Here is a 5,586-nt window from a genome sequence, read left to right as displayed (position 1 = left end):
TTTAAGGACAGAAATAGAACCTTAGACTGAAGAAACAAACATTCCAGATGTCATGTAACATAAACAAACATAAATCCGTGACTAGGTACTGCCTGGTAACCATGGTAAAACCTCAAAGACAGAGAGCTAACTCTTAGACTTTCTGAAACATTGTCTTCTATCCTTAAGATAAGGGTTTGCATGTATCTATTGGATTGTAAATATAAAATGAAATATAGAAAGCAGGCTAATTGGTAAAAAACTTACTTTACTTTTCTTAGCGAATTATAAATTGAAGGAAAATACTTATTACTTTTGCTTCCCAAAGGGCTTGAGAGTTTATAGTTGATAATTGAGAGAATAGGAGACAAAATCATGTGGTTCTGAATAAGAAGAGAGAGTTGAAAAGGAAAATTATAAAGATAGGAGAGAGAGAGACAGAGACTTAAAATGGCATGTTAAGTAATAGGAAAGGATATCTGTTATAAGTAAGGTGAAGATTGAATCTTGATGTTTTCATTTTCTACTAAGAATGAAATTCATAGATTGACCAAGAGGGAGTAACATTCCTGTCCAAAAGAAGAAGAATTTGTCCTGAGGATGTTCCTGTAAGGATCATTGAACAATGTAATTGTCTATACCCTAGATTATAATATGTGCCAAAAGTGTAAAGATCCTTTTCATATATATACCCTGTGGTCAACCCAGATCATAATGTCAAACAAAATCTTGAGAGACGATTCACGGGATGGCAAATACAGAATGTGAGAAGTAGGTGAGTTTTTAAATATGGCATTCTCTGGTTATCTTTGTAAATGAAGGGATTAAATTGGAGTATCTCAAAGAGTAGAATATGGTTTTAAAATGATACAATTGCCTAAGCTGGCTAATTCTCTGTTATGAAAAACATTTGGTGAAGAGGAGAAAAACAAAAAATATATATATTTCTTTTTAAAAAAAGCAAAAATTTGTGCTTGTGTTTTTGACATGTTTCTACCAAACCACATTTGAAATTATATGCCACCATCCACAAACATTTCTTGCAAGTGTTCGGAATATTTTATATCACGAATTGCTAGGTGCATTTTTGAGTTTGAAATTGGGAAGCTTGATTTCAATGTCTTTTAATTTTCTTCAGATTCATATGGCATTGTTTCTCATCTCATTGAATTGTGTCAAAAATAGAGTAAGAAGAGACCTAGGTTATTTTCTTAATTCATGAAAGAAATAACGAGGCTCAGGGATTTGGGAGACATTTGGAGATAATTACTAGGTCGCTTGAGTCAAGAAGCAAACTTTTCTAACTGAAATATAGTGCTCTATTAAAAAAATCTACATTCTCTGCCTGACAAGTGAAGTACATTGTTGGATGTAGAGAGAAAGGTATGCTAATTTAATTATCTTGAGCACTAAATACCCAATGGCAAAACTATCACATGTTGATTTTTAAATTAACCTATTTTAAAAACAGGAAGCAATATGCTGGTTTAAGAGTGATATTTTGGGGTTAGAACAATCTGGATCTTAATCCTAGCTCCAGTGGACATACTTGATGGAGTTAATTGATCAACAAAATAAGAATAAAATTCTCACTATGAAGTGTTCCTAGAGTTAAGTGAAATAAAAATTAAAAGGTCCTGCCATTTTTTGTGGGCCCATGGTTACTATGTTTTTGAGAAGCTGGTTTAAGTACTGCCTATATTTACGTTCCCATCTACCTTAAATGAGTATTTACATATCCATGGTATTTTCTAAATTCTCTCAAACTGTTCCTCTCATTTTCCTCCCTGGTGTTCCTATAATTTTTTTTTTTTATTTAAAGAGACTTTCCTTTTCATTCAGAGTATTCTAATATCCTTACTGTGATTCCTTCACAGTCTTCCATGTCCTCATTTCAACATTGAATTAATCTAAATTCAGACCAAAATAAGTGTTTTTCATCTTATAACTCTTCACTGTTGCCTCATCTCTACTCTTGGCCTCATTGCAGCAGATTCTTTTCATTCCAGCTCTTAACCTTCTTATACACAGCTGTAATAAAATCACTAACCATTTTAGAAAAAACCCTATGCTCTCTTATAACTCACCACCCTTGTGCATAACTCGCCCACTGTCCTTCTCCAACTATAAACTTACCATCTAAAGCCAGAATTAATTGTAACATTCTCCTTAAATCAGTCTTGAATAGTGCACATTCACACACTGCTCAGGGTGGTTTCACACAGTGCATATATGTATACTTCATTATGGTGTTTAGCATATGCATAGTTGTCTCCTCCATTGCAGAGAAACCCCTTGATATCAGGAAGCTATTCATGTTTCTATCCCAGGATTGAGAATACAGTATGCAATCATTAAATGTCTGTGGTGTATAGAATGAGCTAAAAGCCATATAAGACAGAATATATATTGATATTTGACTATAATATTGCTAGCTTAAGAGAAATATGTATTAACAAAGTTGGCTGTAAGCAAAAATGAAAATGTGGGTAATTGGTTCTGCTGTTAGTATTGCTTTCTAGAAGTATGTTGAGTGCGATGACTGAGTAGTTATCCTAGCCCTCTAGGTCTGGGGTGCACTGATCCTGCCACTCAAGGGGAAATTTCTTTAAAAAATGGAACTGTGTGAAGCAGACTCCATTGGGCAATGAGTCTGCTTTGTAGATGACCTCAAAGTTCCATAATCATTTCAGCTCACCTGAAAACTCAGAGTGCAAAACTGAATGAATGTTTTGCCAAAGGTCAGGAAGTCTTCAGAATCAGCTTCTAAAATCTAAATCTTAGCTGTCTACAAAAAAATGAGTAAGAACTCACTTTAATTAGGTGGCAGTATTTCCATTCCACAGAGGTCCATGGCATTAATTAAAGCCATGACTCTAGGTTTGTGTCTTAGCTTTGAAATTTCAGCAATTTGACCAGGTTTGACTTGGACTGAATTGAAATTTTCTGAAGGGCCTTTTTAAATCTCCATAGTTCCAAATTTTAGTTCTGCAAAATATGTAACAAAGATATTGCGGGAATCTTTGAATAGCATTTTATACCTATTTCACATGTACAAATACCTTAATAGGCTTTGCAGGTTTGGAACTAGATAACCCTCACCCTTTCTGAAAAGTCTGTTTGTAAATCTAGTTGGTTATTTTTATGTCAGTAGGTTCTGTGATCCTGTAGTATTTGGTGCTCACATTCATCTCTACACTAAAACTCAAGTGTTCCCTAAAGTCTGCCTGTTAGAACTTAAAGTTGGTTGCTAATATGTTAACAAAGGAACATTTAGTTAAACTAGAGAGTACAGATTTATATCCTGATTTAATATTGATTTAAGTCAAATGCTTTCCCATTTGGTGGTAATTTCAGGCAGGGCTGGCTGAAGGCAAAATTGTGAAGTAGGTTAAGCTGCTTTTAGCTGTTTCCAGCTTTCTCTAAAGGTCCATGTAGGAGGGTGGATCTTTCAAACTGGAGATGATCCTTTATGAAAAGAAGGCTCTTTCTTTACTCCCTAGATAAAATGTAAGGAAAATGGCCACCAATGTCAGATGAATGTTATGGATTCTCTGATATATTTTTATACTGCTCACAAAAGTTTTTTACTGAGAAATGTTTGGATACAAAAGAATTAGGAAAACCAAACTCATCCTGCATATTTTGCATTCTTTGACCATTGCCTATGTGATTAGATAGTTCTAATGCAGGGGGTTACAAAATCAATAGGATATGGTCACTTCACAACAGAAGATGACAATCTAGTGAACCAGGTAAACTTGGAAGCTTGTAAAAGGCCTTGTAACGCAGCACATGCAGTTATAAGGGTATGGAGAGAATGCTTTGGAAACATAGAACACTAAGTGCCTATCTATACCGGTGTGAGGAAATTGGAGACAAGTTTTGAAGAAATCCTTGGAGTTTCCAGGAGAGGCATAAAGGCAGAATTCTCTGTGGAGAAAAGTAATGGCAGTAAATTCTGAAACTTCCTGGCATGCATAAGGCATGTCCATGTGACAGGAGACGTATTCATGGAAGGTAAAACTGGCCGTCCCAGTTCAGGGCCAGATTACAGGTGATGAATGTCTTAGGCCAGACATAATTACAATTCAATTTATAGGCAACAGGGAGTTAAAAGTTCTAAGACAGGTGACATGATAAACTCAGTTTTATTGAAGTTAATCTTATTGCAAATATAAGGGTCTACTCTGAGACATGGTAGGGGATATGGAGCTGAAGTAAGATTTATTAGTTAATTTGGAGGTAGAATTGTGTGGATTTGATAGATTATGTGTGTGTGTATATGTGTAGATGGGAAGGTAATGCAAAGAGAGGGTTAACCTTAGTTTAGGTTCCCCCGGAGAGTGGCTACTGAGATACAGAAAATCAAATGCAAGTGTTTTATTTGGGAGGTAATTTCAGGAAACAATAAGGAGAGAATTAGATGACAAAGAGAAGCCAAGGCAACCAAAGGAGGGTTTATTATCAAGCTAACTGACACTGCATGTGACTGGTACTTAATGCTTTGGGGAAACTCTGGGAAAAAAAGTATTAAATACATAAGTCAAAGGTACCATAACTGAGGAGTGAAGGAGATAAAATATTTATATAGCATCTCACTGGTGTCGTTGTCCACTACCAGGGATTGTTAATTTGGCAGCACTTTTGCACTTCTGCCTGCCATGATTTGGACAGTCTTGCAGCCAAGAGAAATAGGTATTAACATGAAGAAGCTGGCTAGAGGATGTGTTAAGGATGAGGTCCCAGGTATAGAGTTAGGGCACCAAAAGTGTCTACAAAATCTAGTATGGTTAATTACAGTATCCTCCGGTGTTGGAATGCACGTTTTTTTAGCTTCTAGCTCAACAGTGTTACCCATATATATGTCTATTGCATGCTAATCCTCTGTGCCCTTATACCTGTTGCTTCTTAATAGATTTTTTTTTCTATTGAAGAGGATGGAAAAATAAAATTTTTTGTTACTTCATGTTCAGTCATTTAAATTAGTATTTGTTAACCTTAGTCCTATAACTCAAAATCTCAAGGTAGATGTCATCTTCTATAACAATTTGATTGTGAGGTAGCTGCTTTTTTGAACACCATGATAGGAAGGATTCTGATGCTGCGTCTGGACTTGGAGAAAGGAGATCCATGGGCCTGGATGGAGTGGGGTAAAATATAAGCAAACTATTTGCTATATTATATTAGCAATTTGTGTTTACCTGTTATTTTTAAAAATCATAAAATTCTTGCTTGTCTCTCCAAGTTTGAGATTAAGAACACAATTTTGTAATCCACAATTACCTGATGACTAGGATATGGTAAGAAATTAATGTCTGATCAGACTCTTCTAATAATTAATTTTGGGGAAAATGTATCCTTGTATATTGTCTGTTACAATCGCATATTGCTGCACAGTTTCCCTGCATATATCAAAATACTGGGACTAGTTAGCCTTGGATTATTCCCAAATTATCTTCCTAAATTCTCTTAGTCCCTTGAATTTTTATGTTAGCACTCAAGAAGAAAACATCTTCTTCACTCCTAACCATGTACAATATACGCATAGTGCCTTAGCAGGCTGGAAGCAGGATTGATAGGGTTGGAATTACATGTTCCTGGGTG

This window comes from Prionailurus viverrinus, chromosome E2, assembly GCF_022837055.1.
Source record: "Prionailurus viverrinus isolate Anna chromosome E2, UM_Priviv_1.0, whole genome shotgun sequence".
Taxonomy (NCBI): Eukaryota; Metazoa; Chordata; class Mammalia; order Carnivora; family Felidae; genus Prionailurus; species Prionailurus viverrinus.
The sequence above is the reverse complement of the archived record's forward strand: the minus strand, read 5'-3'. Positions refer to the sequence as shown.